Genomic DNA, 19,977 nt, shown 5'->3' with positions numbered 1-19,977 from the left:
ACTAAGGTCTTTGTCCTTGCCTCTTAAAAAAAGTAAATCACAAGTCTTACAGGTGTCAACTCTAGGTTTTCTAAAAGAAAGATTCGGAAAATCCTTCATAAAAACTTTCCTATAGAATTTGTATGTTTTGGTGCTGTCAGGATGTTTTATTTTAAAAGAGTTGTATAGCTTATTAACATTGAGGTCTGGACTGAGATATTCCTTTTTACATTTTGAACGACTGTAGTGGCTCTCGTCCCTCGGGAAGCTATTGATGTGATTATTTACCATCTGTCTGTCATGAAGAGTATACTTAAATTTTCTAACACCTTCTCGTTTATCCTTAAAAGTTGTATGTCTCTCCTTTTTACGCCTAACAAGCGTAGTAATCTTTTGCGGACTTATAGCAAATATTTCCAAAAACGATATTTTACAAACTCTTTTCACATTATCTTCCCCATCTGGAACAAAAAAAGCTACGGTACACTGTCGTCTACTTTCTGATGAATCACCAGAACTACCATTGCGGCGACGTTGGATTGGTAAAACTTGCAATAATCCCATGAGATAGCTGCCTTGCTCGTTGAGTTCAAGGCCATGATACAAGTCGAAAAGCTTAATTTTCATATCAACCACGTCTCTACAGCTAAATTTACATTTGCACGTGATCTAAAATAGAAAAATCTCATGATAATATATCATATCAACAAAGCCAAAGTAGCAATAAAAAAAGTTTTAAGTAGCTATTCACAAATTTCAAGCGAAATATCTGTTAAAAATCTCGTACTAATCTCATTTTATGGAATGGCCTTTCCAAGTTTTTGCAGCATACATTTTTGTGTAATGTAGGGTTTTCCACTCAATCTAGCTTCACTTTGTTTTTTTCTTGACGATATTGTTTTCTTTTTATCATCAAACGCACTAGAATCCATTGTATTTACTTTAAAACACAAATTCATCAATCGATTTTAACGGCAATACGTCAACCTGCAAATGGCACTTAGATCAATTAGCACAGCACATGATCTCGCATAGGAACATAGATCATATTGATTGAATCAACAAAATTTAATGTTTTGGCACTTAGATCACTTAGCTTGGACACTCTTCATATATAAAACCACCCCGCATCTTAGAGGAAAAAACTGAAAAAATCGTTATATCCAGAATATATCGTAGAAAATAATATTTCAAATAAAAAATCTAGCAGAGGCAATTTTGAACAAAAATGTTTATTAGCACTTTTTATGTAAAATTAATCGTTTTTTCAAAATATCGCTTGAACTGACGCGACTACTGGCGCGAAATTAATTTTAAATAAAATTTTTATCAATTTGACCGTAAAAATTCGATATCTTTTCATCAGAGTGACCGATTGACAAAAATCAAAGAGCGTTTTAAAGGAAAAGGATACAGTTTTTTTATGCAGCTTTGGATTTTGCCACAATTAAAATCGGTTTCTATAAAAGTGGTAAATAAATAAACGTTGCGCGATGTTTGTCATTTTTTACGATTCTCATGAGATCATTAAAATGTATCACTTTTCCATTAACCGGTCAATATGGAATTTTCATTAATAAAGCCCAATCTTCAAAACCAATGGCATGAAATTTCGGTTTTTAATTTTTGGCGACAAATGTGAGGCATTTAAAATATGCCTAAAAAACGCCGAATAATGCATATAATGCATAAAAAATGCAAAAATGTTAAATTTTGCATATTTTTATAAAAGTGAGCATAAAGTGTATATATTTTGAAAATTTGGTGTTAACTATATATTTTTATATTCAAACTTACAGATAGCATGAGAATGCCAATATTTAATTTTGTTTTCTAATTACTTGGTACTGAAATTCTTGGTATAGTAACTAATAAAAGACAGCGGCTTATAGTTTTGTCACGTTTTGTCCTGGAATTAAGGGTTTGTATTTGCCAGTTTATGTCTCTAGGTAAAAATTTTTATTTTGACGGTCAGTTTCACTTGGTTTTACTTTTGTAAAATTGGAGGCGTAAACAACGTGTATTCCTAATTGTAAATAATTATTGTGCTTTGAAAATGCCGAAAATAAGCAATATTTCAACTTGGATAAAACAATACAAAGAGCTAGCTATTAATATAGATAAAGTTTATTGCTCATGTTGTGGCAAAACCGTAAGTAAATACGTATTATTTTTTGGTTTATTTTAAAAATTTACACGGTGGTACAAACAAAGATTTTAAAATTGGAGATTATGTTTCAGAAAAGTACCGACACAAGACTAGTTCGCAGTAAATCGATTTATTTTTTCTTTTTTCAAACATTTTTTAAACTCATTGCGATAAAAAATAGGATACCTATTTAAAATTCAAATCATTTAATAGTCTACTGAAAGGTCGCTAATATTTTTTTTTTAACAACAGCATAGTTTGCTTGATTTTGCTAAAAACCAAAACATATATATTGGACTTAATTAAGTGCTTTTAATTTATATCACAGTATTTTTTCTTTAAATGTAAACAGAAAAGACCAAGAACCCCTTGTAAATATTTATCGGTTTTTCCTTCTTGTACAGTCATTTCTTGACATTTTTAAGATTACTACACCGATTTTTATTTGATTTAATTTAAATATTTTAATTGTTATGCAAAAATGGTTTATGTTTAGTTTATTTCTACAATCTTTGATTTTAAAAATGAGTAAAACTATAAAATATTTATATTCTTTTTTAGATTTCACCTGAAAATAAATTTCAAATAGACCAGCATGTCAGAACCGCGAAACATTTAGCTAAAGTAGTAAAAATCACATCTGGTGAAAAATATCAACCTTCAGTGTCCAAGTGCTTTCAGTCAAGTTCCAAAAAACAAACCAAAAGAAACTTTTAACGAAGACTTGTGTCGTGCATTAGTATCTTCTAATATACCGCTTTCAAAATTATCCAATGAAAACTTTAGTTCTTTTTAAAAAAAATATTTCAAACAAAACATTCTCAGTGAACGAACTCTAAAGAGAAATAATGTCAATTTGTTATACTTCTCAGTTATCCACAACATAAAAGACGAAATAGGTAATAATTACTTTTACATGTGTATGGACGAGACCACTGACTCGTCAGGAAGATACATTGTGCACTTATTGATTGGTGTACTTAGCGATTAAACCTTTCCAAAATCGTATTTAATTTCCTGTAAGCAAGTGGAAAAAAACAAACGCTCTAACAATATCACGGTTTATACAAGAAGCATTATCAAACTTTTTTCTTCCTGCTGCTATACCTACTGATAATTTATTGCTTATTTTATCTGATGCCGCACCATGTATGGCGAAAGCAGGACAAAATTTAAAAATATTTTATCCAAACTTAATACATGTCACTTGTTCAGCGCATGGAATAAACAGAGTTGCGGAGGAAGTAAGAAAAAAATTTCCAATAGTTAACAATTTAATCGCGAGCGTCTAAAAGCTATTCCTGAAATCACCTGTAAGAATACAATGTTACAGAGATATGCTTCCTGCTGTTCCGCTGACACCGCAACCCATTTTAACACGTTGGGAAACATGGTTGAAAGCAGCTGATTTCTATGCTGATCATTTTGTTGATTAAAAAAAATTAACCTTTTAACGTATAATAGTTGCCAATCTTTATTGGAAGCTAAGCAAGCCTTCCAAAATAACATCCTCCAACAGCAACTGTCATTCATAAAATCAAATTATAGTTTTGTACAGAAAACTATAACTCAATTAGAATCCTCCAAATTATCATTGTTAGAGAATACAGTTTTAATAAAAGAATTTAGAGTCATTGTCTCAAACCGTTAAAGGTACTATTGGAAAGGAAATTTTTCAAAAATTTAAAGTAACCATGGAAAAAAATAGTGGTTACCAAGTTCTTTCTGAAGCGGGTCAAGTACTAGCTGGGACATTTTCCGAGCCACTTAATTTAGAACCATCTATTATAGTAAATTTAAAAAATGCCACAGTTACATCAGTTGATGTCGGAAGAAATTTTTCTATTTACAAAGATATGAATTCAGATAGAAGCCATACGTTTTTATTAGAAAATTTTGGACATCATTTGATAATCTATTGTTACAACAAGTATTTTTGTAAATAAAAAATATTGTAAATATTTTTTATTACATGCATATTTTCTAGATAAATATGCATATTTTGCATAAAATACTGCATATTTTTGCATAAAATGCTGCATATTTATGCGTATATTTTATACTTTTTTATTTGCATATTTGCCTAAGTCTATTTATAAGATAATTTTTTGAATGTTCCAACAACCATTCAAATTTCGTCATTTCGTGTCATGTGGAACAATTTCACCCAATCATGTCAACATTAGACTGATAATTGCATTCAGTGCAATTTTCAATCCCTATGACAACACGATCGAGTTTGACAACTTGATCCAAATAAATTTCAAAATGTCACGTTTCGGCAATGAGAATGTTCAAAGTATAAATGCGCTAATCAAAGAAAAAATTCCCAGAAATACAACCTACAGTAAGTAACAAATATATTTGGGGAATATTCATGGAATTTTGCTGCGGACGAGAATATGAGTTGAATGAACATAGAAGCTGATAAAGAAACATATGAATATAAAACCATACTTGAATCTCGATCAAGAACACCACAACAAGATTATAAATATTATGCGTGGTAATAGATTTTCTATAGTAGAGAACAGCAACGAATCTAATGTTAACTTAAATTTTAATAATTGTACTTTCACCAACTGTACTTTTAATAAATAAATGTTTCGTTATGGTGTTATGATTTTTTTTTTCGAAAAATTATCCGCCGAATATCCCTCGGACATTGATGAATGCCTCATAATTTCATGACAAATTTCTCAAGCTCGTTGCTTGGTAACAGCACTCAGCCTTCGGCTTCGTGCTGTTACCAAGGAACGAGCTTTCGATTATCATGAAATTATCTCGTCTGTTATCAATGTCCTAGGGATATTACTACTGAAAATTAAAGCATCTCTGGCGTTTGGTAATGCGTTTTTTAGATGCGACTATTCGATTTACTTCGGATTAAAATTAAAGAAAATTTGCTTTATTGGAAACCGAGAAAATATATTTTTTTATGTATACCGGTTTTGATATTTGAAATTCAATTTTCTTCAACCTAATTTGTTTGGTATTTTTCACGCGCTATACCGATGGTTTTTATTATTATAATATATGTTTTTAATACCTTAAAAATATGAAAACTTTCATCGAGAAAGAGCCCCGAAATAAAAAGTGAATGCTTTAAAGATTATCATCCTATTGTGTATAACTTCGTCGCAAATGCAGGACAACTTTGACCGATTGTATCTCAGTAAACACTGCTCGTAATTCAAGTTTTTTTACAAGAAACGTCATGCCGAATCTTTTTTAATGCTAACAGCTTCCGAGATATTGTATTTGGTTATAAGTCAAAAATTGTTTATAATTTTAAAAAATTCCTGAGGTTGTCCAAATAATCTGATTTTAATTCAATAAAGTACGTTAGATAGGTTAAGTGCGTTTTTATAACTAAAAAATTGGCAAACTTCTATACTGTCTAGTTTTTATTGTTCAAGATGTTAAAAAAATTCAATTAAAAAAAATTTATATTGCAAAATTATTATGCGAAATCTAATAAATCTATTTTAATTAAATTGAGTCAGTTATTTTATTATTCTATAAAGATTTTCCAGACGAATTATGAAGGTCTTAAGTGATCTATGTGGTTGAAAAACTTTGAATAATAAAAGTTTGTTCCCCCTTTTTTTGTATTTATTGCTATTTTGCAGCAAGGATAATAAATGAAAACATTATATTAACTAGCTGTGTCTTATAGAAAATTTAATGGTAGCTATTTTATTTGTCACTAATAAATGAATTGTTTTAAAGTTATAAGCAAGGAAAGTAGAAAAAAATCGAGATTTTTAATATATATTGCGTTAAAAGGGGGTTTTAAATATAGTTGCACGTGCACCCTAGCTAATTTAAATGAACTAGTATTAGGGTGCGTTCATAACGGAGACCATGGCATGGTATTCTCGCCTAAAGCATAGCACTGACAGTGAACGCTCGCATTTAAAATAATGAATTTATTTTACGTGGCGATGATATTATAATACTATCCTCTGATCCGATCAAGGGTCGGCGCCTCGTTATGAACGCACACTAAGGGTGCGTTCATAACGGAGACCATCGCACCGTCTCCTCGCCTAGAGCATAGCACTGACGGCGAACGCTTGCATTTAAAGTAATGCATTTATTTTACCGAAAATCGATTAAATGATACCATCCCCTGGACCGAGCGAGGGTCGGCGCCTCGTTATGAACGCACCCTAAGAGACGCCAGAGAATCTTTCGCAAGATCTCCTGAGTAAAAGAATTCAGTTTTTAAAGTTATTAAAGATGACACTGCCAACAAATGAATTTTCGAAAGACCAATGGGTAAAAGAACTCGGACTTGAACTTGGAGCAAAATGCCAATTTCTGCACAGATATTTAAAAAAAGATACGATCGCAATACAAGAAACACCTACAGAAAACTGAGCACAATTATTGAGTTTAAGAGAAAACAGCGGCTATGATCTACCTGGTAATATTTACGATAAAGCCTACGGTGTAGCAACCTTTATACGCATAGACATAAAAAATGCAACATTAATTTCCACTTCTACCACGAACAGTATCCACGAGGTTACTGTGAACATCGTAAAATCATATCAGCTGATTTATATATTGTATTGTATTGTCCTTTTTGTCCATACACAAACGTATCTGTAATAAAACCATACGCTAAATAAATAAATAATCACATCATAAAGTTAATCGGATCGAATATAGAATTTTATTATTACCTTTACTCCATGCAATTATCGTTTTTTCACATCCTCGATTTTTAGCACAGCAAATCGTTTAAATCTTCTTCGTTGTAATGGTTTCTTTTCTTCAAAATTTTCCGCATCTTTAAATTATTCAACTACTGTAGTTTCAAAAATATTGGTCTACTGATAACACATTATAATGAGAAGACATTTTATTTTTACTTTGTAAAATTTCTGTCAAAAGCTTTTCATTCCATTGCTTTTGATCTTATCTTTTGTTCTGATATGTTCGCTCGATTACTTTCGACTCGGATAAATTGGTTTAGACTTAGGCCGTACTAATTTATCCTGAAATGTGCGTGTTTATATCAGGATTAACTAGTTTGGCCCAGCCTAAACTAGTTTAGACTTAGGATAAATTAGTTTGGACTAGGCTATACCAATTAATCCTATTGCGTATAAGAAGAACTAGATACTGTAGTCTCTCTTTATAACGATTCCCTATATAACGATAATTTCCCTCTAACCGATCGAGTGACTAATTATGTTTAGGTTATACGTAGAATGGGGAAGGAATATGAGATCGCTCGTATAATCATATTAGTACAACATTAGACTTCTAGAACTCTAGAATAAATTAGGAGAAATGAGCGGATATATGGTTTTAAGAATTCGTTCTTTTCTGGACAAGGTGTATGGAAAAAAAAAGACCAATAGGAAGAACAAGAATTTCTTGGCTGTTAATCTTATAAAATGTCAGCAAAATAAGGATAGTCATGTCAATTGCCAAAATCCGAAACGGATAGGCATGGTAAGAACACAAAGAGTAAATATTATCTTGTACTCTCTCTTTCTTAAACATATTGAATAATTTTAAATTACAATTTGTTTGGAAGTTCAAATTTGTTTCTTGGACACCGATGATTTCGGAAAAATATTCACATATAAGTTTTCGCAAGATTAAAAGTGGATTAAAAAATCTATTTATATTCAATTGTAATTCTAAGAGTTTTGTGAATTTTGTTATAATAGTATTTGAAAGTAAAAAATTGCATTGCATTGTAAGTCCAACGCTGTGTAATCTGTCACCACCATAATCGCGAGCCTCTGAGAGTGCGTATTTTTTCTTGTAATCTGATTTCCCTTGCCTTATAACGACGTTAATTTTTTAAAGTAGCGGATGCAAACCGCAGTTGAAAAGCAGCCCTAGTCATCGTTTTTAATCTTTTTTTTGCACTTAACCTAATCTAAGGTTATTTAATAACGTCTACCTACTGCCGGCAACCAAGATATAATAAAGCGAGTTTAGTGATTCCAAATGCAGTAAACAGAATTTGTTAAAATTACAGAAAAGAATATATATATATATATATATATATATATATATATATTATATATATATATATATATATATATATATATATATATATATATATATATCTATATATATATATATATATATATATATATATATATATATATATATATATATATATATATTAAACGTTAAAACGTTTAAAACAAATAGAAAAGGTTAACGCGATTGAATATTAAACATAAAAATTGACTATGTTTAGTTAAGAATAGTATAAGAAGTCAGACCCTACTAAGAGCAGGAAAGGTTCATAATGTAATTTAAAAAATGACACGAATACTATTGAAATCTTAAGACTGAGCAAAGTACCGGTAGAGCCCGGTACAGGAAAACTAGAAATTGATGACCATGTTATCTACTTCTCTGGAGGAGAAAATAACTGTCCTCAACAATATGGCTTTGCATTTATCATTCACAAAACCTTTGATAAATCTCTAGAAAACTTTACCCGTTACTTCGAAAGGATAACGCTACTACAATTTAAATCTAAACATACTATAGTTAATCTTATACAAGTACATGCACCCACAGCAGACAAAGAAAATAATGAGGTAAAAGAATTTTATGGCGGACATAAAAAAAATCCTCAAAAAACATTACATTAATATTATACTAGGTGACTTTAACGCAAAAATCGGCAAAGAAAAAGTAGCTAATATCACTGGAGGATACGGATTAGGCACACACAATGTGCAAGAAATACAGGGCAGACAAGACTCACGAATCAGAGTTATTAAATGCTACGTTTGGTCAAGCCTTCTGTATGGAGTTGAAGCCTGGACATTGCAATTAAATACTACGAGCTTAATCGCAGAATGCTCAAGATATCATAATCCAGTCGTCAGAGAGTTGACCCCTAAAAATCATACAAACAATCTGAATTTTATCGAGAATATTAATTTTGCGACCACAAAAAAAATGCAAAATGATTTACCACTTTTACCCCCGGGCTTCTCCCTAAAGCCCCTTTCGTAATGGGTAAAAACGGAAAAAATCGATTTACTAAGAATCTGTACGCCGTAGAAAAAAATGTTTTTAATAAAAAATGTAGCTGAGATAATTTTAAATAAAAATGTTTATTAAAATTTTTTGTGTAGAATGAACCGTTCTCTCAGAAACAACGCTTGAAGCGACCGTCAATTTTTATTGCCAGTTATATGCTCGAAATCAATGTTCAATAAAATTTGTATTAGCTCGACGGTAAAAATTCAATATCTTTTGTGATGATACACTTTCAAAAGGAGGGTCAAAAAGGAAGGACAGATATAAAGACAGCGAGGAAGAAGATAACATTTTCAGAAAGACCAAGAAGTTCTCGAGAGCACCAGTTCAGAGAAAAAAAAATGAGGAAACAAAAATTGATCAATTACTAATAATGATGAGCCACCTCACCGATGACATTAAGAAAATAAAAAGAAATAAAATCAAAAAGAAAGCAAGGAAACGATAGAAAAGCTCATAATGGAAAACAGAGAGCTGAGAAAAGAAAATTCAGAACTAAAACAAGAAAATATAGAGATCAAGGACGAACTCAGAGAAATAACAAAAAACATGGAAGTTATGGAAAAACACCGACGAATAAATAACATAGTTATGAACGGCTTAAGAATAGACACATATGAGCAAGCAGGGTTAAAAGGAACAATCAATAATTTCATCAAACAACATATAGGGGTAGAGGTTAAAATAAGGAATGCTCACAAGTTAGGCGAAAACACATCCCAAATTGAATTAGAAAACCAAGAAGAAAAAAAAATAAGGGAAAAAAAGTACAAGTTAAAAGAAATTAAAGAGTACAAAATATATATCAACGAATATGCAACCATAAAAGAACGAGAAATACAGAAAACAATTAGAAACATTGCTCAAGAAGAAAGAAATAAAGGAAATGAAGTCAAGATTGGAGTAAAAAAAATATTAGAAGGGCTACATCAAAATAACAAACGTTTTGTGAATAATAATTATATTTAAGATTTAAACCTCTTTTTGTGATACATGGTATACAGCCAGCTGCAGGAATTTATTTTCCTGGTGGATTTAAAAAAAAATGTGGGTAAATAACAGCGAATGGAAGTGGAATGACAAAGAAGGCGCAATGGTTAAAAAAACATCAAAAAACTAGCAACTAAATGTACTATTGGAATAACGTTGACGAAACAAGCACAGAACAAGGTTAGCGATAATACAAAAAAAGGAAAAAAGAGGAAAAAAATGGAAACCGGACTAAAACACAAGAAAACATTACGAAAAGAACACTTACTTTTAGGAACATGGAATGTAAGAGGCACATATGGAAAAGGCAAACTTAAACATTTAGCGAGAGAAATCGAAAAGTTCCATTTTGATAATAGTAGCTTTACAGGAGACGAAACAGCTGGAAAATGATATATTAGAAATAGAAGATACAGTGTTTTTTAACAGCGGCGGAAAGCATCGAACGTTAGGCACAGGTTTTATGATAAGAAAAGAGCTAGAAGAAGAAATAGTAGAGTTTAAACCAGTATCAGACAGCATACGTAGTATTAGGTTCAAGGGAAAATACCAAAAGATCACTCTCATAAATATTCACGCGCATTCAGAAGAAAAAGATAATGATGTCAAATAATGTTTCTACAGTGAATTAACACGTTCACGACGGCATTAAATTTGTCAGTAACATTTATTGACGTTACCAGATCCCTGTATCTTGTAACACTGTCTACTGTTCGGACAATACCAGACCTATGGGTCTGGTAAACATATCTATAAATAAATGGTTTCTGTGACTTTGTATTTGAAATTACCTTGAATCTAACACTGCCATCTCATAGTAAACACTCTAATTAATTTCTGGCAGACATAGCACCAGATTCCGATGTTCCGGTAAAGTATTTACGGTATATAAAAAATATACTGATACTTATGTGGCAATTTGAAATATTTTACTTTTAAAAAATAAATAAAATGATCAATTTTTATTTGAAGTAATATTAAAGTGTACAAAAATATATAATAATTAAAATAGTAATTAATAATTAGATATGTCTATCATTAAAACAAGTTAAGCACAAAGCCGGTTTCTTTTCGCAATTTTCACAAAAAGTGTTTACTTTGGTCACCTTCTTGTCAGCTTCCTTACTTTTCATAGTCTGTCTCAACTTCTTGTAACAATCAACGCAATTTCGTCTACGTTTTCTACCAGGACCTTCTTCTCGTTGCAGACAATGTTTTCGTTTTGATAAGTTGGTTTCAGAAATACACTCATTTTGATTTGAAAGTTGTAATGCTAACTGTTCACGAAATGTTAGCATTGGTATCTTTTTTTCGATGTTTGTTTTATTATAGATAATCCAGCTATTGATTATTGTAGCACCAAAAATTAGTTCGAAGACTACCTTACGATACCACTTAAGACTTTTTCGTAAGGAAGAATAATAAGCTGCCATTTGGTCACTGTAATCTACACCTTTTTTAGCTTTGTTGTAGTCTTGGATAACTTGCGGTTTAACAATATATTCCACTGATTCCTCAATTAGTTTTGATCTCTTTTTCTTGCCCGTAGTGCAGAAGTTTAGGGTATGCTCAGAAGTATATATTATTGGATAATATTAATACCGATCTCTTGTCTTGTAAACGGATTACCTTTATATTGTCCTTATTTTTGATGCCAATTATTTCATTTTTCATATCAATAAAAGTTATCAGCATATAAAGTTCGTCGGGCATCTAACAAGCTATTCATTAAGGTCAGCACAACTTTCTGAGAATGGCTTTTGTTTATCATATTGTTTTCTTTTCCACAGTAAACCATCACTTTATATGTATATCCACTGACGGTACATAGTTTATATAATTTAACGCCATATTTATGGCGTTTGCTCTTTATATATTGCCGCATACTCAAATGACCACGCCATGGTACCATACTTTCGTCTATGACTACATTCCGTCCTGGAGTCATGATTTTCATAAATCTGTCATTAAGTAAGTCTAAAACATGTCTGATTTTGTATAATTTATCATTGCTTTCTAGTATACCGTCGTTATTTTGAAAATGTAGATACCGTAGAATTAACAAAAATCTGTCCCTAGTCATAACTGAGGAGATAAACTTATTGTTATAAAGGTCATTTTTGGACCAATATAATCGAATATTAGGGACCTTCACGAATCCCATGCAGATCACGATACTAAAGAATTTTTTAATTTCTTCTTTATTAGTCGGAACCCACTTACTGTTAGATTTTTGTTTGATACTGTGTACACCAATTTCTTGTTCTGCATATCTATTGGTTTCTTGAACAATTAATTCCAAAATTTCATCTGTGACAAATAGACAAAAAATATCCAAAGGGCTCATATTTTCACATTGAATATTTATTTTAGAATCTGTAGGATATTCATCAAAATCTAATTTATCTGTTTCCTGAATGTCAGTCCATACATCTTCCTCAGCATCACCTAAAAATAAAGATAATGAGAATCAAATTATAAGATTCATTTTTCTTCTTACCAATTTCTTTTTCCGATTCATAATTATCAGTTTCTATATCACTGGATACTTCTTCGTTCAAATATATGGATTCGCCCCCATCAGAATTGTCGCTATCTTCACTAGGAATGTATTCAGGATCTTCATCAGACAAGTTTTTTGGTGATTGTTTAGCACCATTTTAACCATTTTTTCGACTCTAGACGACATTTTTATCGATTTTAATAAAAAAACAACAGACTTGTACAATGTTTACTATAACACTAATAACCAGATACGGAGTTCTGGTAAATCCCATAGCGTAAAAAATTTCTTTGTGGGACGTTACAAGGTGCTGGCATCTGGTAACTTAAAACATAACTAAAATATAAAGCACTTCATGACGATTCCGTAGGTACCTATATCATAATATTTAGTTTATAATTAGCCATTTTATCGTTGTCGGCGCTAGCGCCAAGATCTCCAAATTTCAGTGCCGGTTGAACGTAAAGTTTATATCAGACCCATGTATCTGGTAGCGGCGTGAACGTGTAAACAGAACAATCGAAAATATACCCAGATATGATATAAAAATTATTTTAGGCGATGCAAATGCCAAAATAGGGAAGGAAGAAGTATTTAGACCGACAATAGGAAAATATAGTAAACACAATGAAACTAATGAGAACAAACAATTCCTGATATATTTCGCAAGAGAAAAAATATGATCATAATGAGCACATATTGCGAAAAAAAAGAAATACACGGACCAGACGCTGACTCAGATCATTACATGGTGGGCATCAAAATTAAGCAACTGATACCAGAAAACAAAAACAGAATAAAAGAAAAGAAATGTACACATAACCCAATTCGATTAGCAACTAAGAAAGAGCAAGAAATACACGAGGAAACAATGGAAAGAGAACTAAAAAAGATACAAATAGAAGAGCAAACTGAGAACAAATAGGAAAACATAAAGCAAATAATGAACAAAGCAGCAAAAGAATGTAATAAACGTGAGAATAAAAAGAGGACAGACTGATTCAACATAGAGTGTCAAAAAGAAATAGAACTAAGAAAAACATTAAGTATGAAAATGATCACAAAAGAAACAACAGAGACAAAGAATAGATATATGAAGCAAAGAGATAAAGTAAACAGGGTGCTAAAAGAAAAGAAGAGAAAACACATAGAAAATAACCTAAAAGAAATAAAAGAGAATTACAGAAATAAAAAAATAAAAAACCTATATCAAGGTGCTAGAAACGAAAAAAAAGGTTTCCAACAAAAATTCATATTCGTTAAAAACAAAGCAGGAAATAATATAAGCGGGGAAGCAGAAATAGTCGAAAGATGGAAAGAGTATTTTGATGAATTACTAAATGGCAATAATAAGTCAAACCAAAAAGAATGTATGGAAGCAGAAGCAAGAATCGAACACTTAGAAGACATAGAAGATAATTCACCCAGCAAAGAACAAATGGAGGAACTCATAAAAAATCTGGAAAACAACAAATCCCTGGAAGCGATAACATAACAGCAGAGATGATGAAACATGCTGGAAAACTGCTAAATAACTGGATATACAAGGCACAAGAAAGGAGACAAAACAGAATGCAGTAATTACAGAGGCGTTACTAAATACCGTATATAAAATCGTATCAAAATCCATAAAAGATAAGCTAGAAAAAGAAGTTGAAATTATAATAGGCGAATATCGGTGCGGATTTAGATGAGGGAGAAGCACAACGGACCAAGTATTCATAACCAGAGAATTACAAGCAGAAAGCTATGAACACAATTTACCAACGATAGCGCTATTCATCGACTTCCAGCAAGCATACGATAGAATAAAGAGGAAGGAATTAAAAGAGACCCTTGAGGAATCGGGAGTTAGCAGAAAGTTGCGTAACATGATACATCTTACTTTAGAGAATACAGAAATCAGAGTCAAAATAAACAATCATGAATCCGACAAATTTATAGTAAACGAAGGATTAAGGCTCCTTTGTCATCATTACTCTTCAATTTATGCCTAGAAATCAATAGAGAAGGACTCCTATATCATAAAAGACACCCAGTTTTGGCATTTGCGGATGATGTAGTGTTGCTGGCAAGAGGAAAAAAAGAGCTACATGAGATAGTACAGATAATAGTAAAAGCAGCAAAGAAAATGGGACTTTACATAAATGAAAGTAAAACAAAATGTATGCAGTGGACAGATGATCAGTTCAGGGATGGGCAAAAGTTTAAAGTAGAAGTAAAAGAAAGAGCATCATACGAATTCGAAATGGTAGAAAAATTTACATACCTAGGTGCAATAATATCACGTAAACCTAATATTAAAGAAGAAATACAAGCTAGAATAATGGCAGGCAATAGAAGTGTACATGCTCTTAGTAGAATGTTGAAAAGCAAGTTTTTATCAAGAAAGGAAAAAATACAGTTATACAAAACAACTATACAACCAATAGTAACATACTGCAGTGAGACATGGACAATGACAAAAAATGAACAAAAGCTACTGGATATATGGGAAAGGAAAATCTTGAGGAAGATACATGGAGGAATAATAAGGGACGGTTTATGGATAAGAAGATCAAATGATGAGTTAAAGAAATTATATAATCAACCTAACATAATAGGAGTCATAAAGGCACAGAGACTAAGATGGCGAGGTCACCTAGAAAGGATGCCGAACACGATGACTCCAAAAAGGGTACTAAACTACACTATAGCTTTAAATAAGAGAAAAGGAAGGATAAAAAATAGATGTAATCAAAAGGTAGAAAAAGATATGGAAGAAATTTGAGTAGAAGGCCAGAAAGGAAAAATGAATAATAAGAAGGAATGGAGAAAAATCACATATCGAGTCAGAGAAGATCTCAGTACATAAAGGAAAGCGAAAATGAAGAAAGAACAAACTTTTCAAGCCAAGGGCATCTAAGGCCTTTAGTGCTATTGTACATATATATATATATATATATATATATATATATATATATATATATGTATGTATATATATAAATATATATATAAGAAAAAAGAATAATAATAAAAGCATAGTTAAAATGCCTCACAGTTGTTGCCAAAACTTAAAATATATATATATATATATATATATATATATATATATATATATATATATATATATATATAAATATATATATAAATATATATATATATATATATATATATTTATATATATATATATATATATATATATATATATATATATATATATATATATATATATATATATATATATATATATATATATATATATATATATATATATATATATATATAGTCTTGTCGACAAAAATTAAGATGCGTTTTAAAGGTAAAGAGAGCAGCTTTCGTGTGCAGTTTTTGTATTTTGCCGCGAATAAACTCATTAACTTTCATTAACCATTCGTAGTAAAATTTCCATTTATAGAGATTATTCTTTAAAACATATGACATGAAATTTCAATTTTAAGTTGGGGCAACAAAGATGAGGCATTTGAAATATGTATTAAAAACGCAGAATTTAATGCTTTACATTTCAAACGATCGCAGGTCACAGGAAATGCCTCCAAAAAGACGGTTTTAAGTGTAGTTTATAGCAGAAGTTTGGTTATTTTGAAAAACGGACTACTTTATTAAAAAAAAAGTTTTAAACGTTTAGATTGTTTTTGTTATGTGAAATTTTATATCCAACGATTTTTAAGCATAGTTAAAATGCCTCACAGTTGTTGCCAAAACTTAAAACTAAAATTGCATGCTAAATATTTTAAAGGTTTGACTCTAGTTATCGAAATTTTATAGTAATTAGTCAATAAAAGAGATATATTGTTTTGATCTCATGAGAATTATAAAAAATGGCAAAAATCGCGCCAGGTTTATTTATTTCACACCCTTATAAAAACTGAGTTTATTCGCGGCAAAACACAAAAACTGCATACAAAAGCTGCACTCTTTATCTTTAAAACGCATCTTGACTTTTGTCGATAGGGCACTTTGATCAAAAGATATCAAATTTTATTGAACATTGATTTCGCGCTCGTGACAAGAAATGCTAATGAACATTTTTCTTTATAATTATCACAGCGACATTGTTTACTTGAAATATTTTTTTCTAAGGTGTACAGATTCATGGTCAATCGATTTTTTTTTTCGTTTTTACCCCCTTACAACAGGGGTTTTAGGTGGAAGCGCATGGGTAAAAGAGGTAAACTTTTTTGCATCCTTTTTGGGGTCCGAAAATTCATATTCTTGGCAAAATTCAGCTTGTTCGTATAATTTTTAGAAGTTGAGTGGCATTTTTGTCTCTGACGACTGCAGTATCATGGACACAACACATTACAAATCGAACAGTATTAAATACCATAAATAGAGAGTTAATAACATGTTATGATAACATGTCGTTATTAACGACAAATGACAAATATAACCTGCTCGGATTAATAATTAAGTGGAAGACCTAACTATGTTCTTATATATATGATAATATATGATATTCAATACTCCACATTCTCAGACCAAAGTCATTAAAATTAATTGCTTTCACTAGCCCTTAGCCGGAGAGATATACGATTAGGGATTTTAAAATAAACGTTAAGTATTTACTCGACCAGTCAGTCATGACTAGTATCGCCAGGTCATCTGCGTATGCAATAGCTAGAGTATCTCTACCATAGTCTATTTCTAGTACCCCGTTATATATTATATTCCAGAGTGTCGGACCTAATACGGCACTTTGCGGTACGCCGGCCTGTAACTTCTGTTCTGTATTTTTTGCCACTGTAACGTATCTATTAATAAGATACCTTTTAATGGTATTGATAAGATATCCTGACTCTCGTGCTTATTCCAGTTTTTTTATAATATGTGCCCAGTTGGCAGAGTTAAAGGCATTCTTCACATCAAACATAACCAATATGGGCCATTTTTTCTTTATGTTTTTTACAGTATCTATGGCTGATTTAGCTTTTCTAAATCTGTATTGTCTGTTGGAGATAGTCTTTCTTTCACTTAATTTATCTTATAGGCGATTTTTGATAATATTTTCGTATAGTTTTCCCAGACTGTCTAATAAACATACAGGCCTGTACGAATTGGCTTCGTCCGGGTTTTTACCGGGTTAATGTATTAGTGTAAGTTTAGCTAGTTTTAGCTGGTCTGCAAATTCTTGTCTTGTTAGCAGCTCATTAAGTGCCCTTCTAGTAGCTTCTGGGCATACATTCACTAGTATTTTTATCGTCTCTGGTAGCACACGGTCCGTTCCAGGAGATTTACCTATTTTGATGGAATTGGCTACTCTGGTGAGTTCAGCCGCCGTTAATTCTTTGAGACAGTTCTCATAGTCTCTCATGAGGAAGTAGTTAATAGGCTTGTTAGGAAACAGGGTATTCGCTATTTACCTCTTTTGTCATCGCATAGGTTAAAAGGAACCTCAGCGTCTTAGTGGCGATCCTGTATGCTTCGTCCCATATATCGTTCTCCAACGCCTCGCACAAGTTCTGCCAGTATGTACGTTTAGCCCATTTGATCAATTTATTGAGTTCTTTTTGGCGTTATTATACTCTTCTTTAACTTGCTGGATCCTATTTCTTTATGCCGTACGCCTGATTCTAAGACATTCTGTCCGCTTTTGGTGAATGTGTTCATTCCACCAGTATGATATTGTGTACGTGATATGTTTGCTTTTGCTGCTAGCTTTGTGTGCTTTTATTATGTTGTCTTTAAAGTTATTAAAATTGGTTATTCCTTCTTGTAAGTTCCGTATCTGATTAGTAAATTTGTTCTTATCGAACTCGAGTAATTTCCTGCCGTGCCTGGTTGTGACCCTAACGCCAACTTCGTATGAGATGTACTTGTGAAACGTAAAGATGTTATCATTAAGCACATCCCATCCCGAGATCTTCTTGGCGCAGTTGTTGGTTGCTAGTGTAATGTCTCTGTGACTTCGCGACTCACCTCTTTTGAATGTGGGTTTACCGTTGTTTAACACAGTCAGGTTTGCGGAGGAGATCCATTCGTTCCAAATTTCTTCTTTTTTGTCATTTTTTGAGGATCCCCAAGTAATGGATTTGGCGTTTATATCACCAGCGATTATACTTATATGTTGTTTCTCCCTGTGACGCCTAAATGATTTATTCAACCCGCTCAGCGTATTGTGTCATGTTTATATTAGGTGAGATATAACAGCTTATGATTGCTAGTTCATTTATGTTTATCTTTAGAAATACCTCTTTTTTGATAATTTTGTTTATGCACACTTTGTTGTTCACCAAAAATACAGCAACGTCTGCTCTGTTATTGGAGATCCAACAAATTTATTTTGAAATATTTTTATTCGGTTCTGGGACTATGATAATATCTGCGTCAATTTGCAGTGCTTTTGATTAAATCAGGTCGTGTGCCACATATTTGGTCTGGATCGAAGCCATTTCAAGGTGTTACAACTAGCTCTTCTAGGTCATTAGGATGAGAGTTATCCGGGATCAATTAAGTATTTTTCGCAGAGTAATATCCGAAGATAGTCCAGACAATACCAGCGGTCCTTTAGTGTCGGGGACGGGATTGTAAACATACAATATAAATTTACGTATCCTTCAAAGAACTAGTAGATAACTTTTTAAAAAATTATGGTTTAATTAAAGTCAACAATCAAATTCTCACTGCCTCCAAGTCAATCACGTCAAGTTATAGAATTGTTTTATTTAATGTATGCCCCAGCATACCACATTCTATTTTAGAAGCAGAGCTAATAAAGATAGTTCTAAATCTAAAATCTTCTATCATATTTTTTAAAATAAACGCGACTCACTCAGAATTTAGTCATATTATAAGTTTTCCACGACAAAAGTATATTACTCCTTTAGAAAACAACGCAACATAACCAGCTTCTTTCATAATAAATTTCGACAATACATCATACAGAATCAGGTCACTTAGCCGCAGTATGTTCACTTCTATCACATAACGAACCAACTTCATTAGAATATTTCACCCAATGCACAAAAGCCGTCAACACTCTAGTGTCTAATAATGAATAAAGTCCAACGGTTTAATTTAAACAAACAAAAATTTTGACGAATGTCAGAATCTACACTGCTGCATGAAGACCTCCTAAAACAACCCACATTTCAAAACCCAAACCTAAGAAAATAAAATAGGACAAATCCATTCACGATGAAATACAACCATAACAACAAATGTTTGAAGACAATAAAAACAATTTTATACTGAACTATAACCAGACTTTAAATTTCTTTGAATCAGCCCCACACAGCGCAGACATATTGGATCTTCTTAAAACCTATACAGACAATGTACCAGGTTTCCTTAAGGATCTGGACATTATACACTCTTA

This window comes from Diabrotica undecimpunctata, chromosome 3 (genome assembly GCF_040954645.1).
Source record: "Diabrotica undecimpunctata isolate CICGRU chromosome 3, icDiaUnde3, whole genome shotgun sequence".
In the NCBI taxonomy this organism is placed as follows: Eukaryota; Metazoa; Arthropoda; class Insecta; order Coleoptera; family Chrysomelidae; genus Diabrotica; species Diabrotica undecimpunctata.
This window is presented reverse-complemented; position numbering follows the sequence as displayed.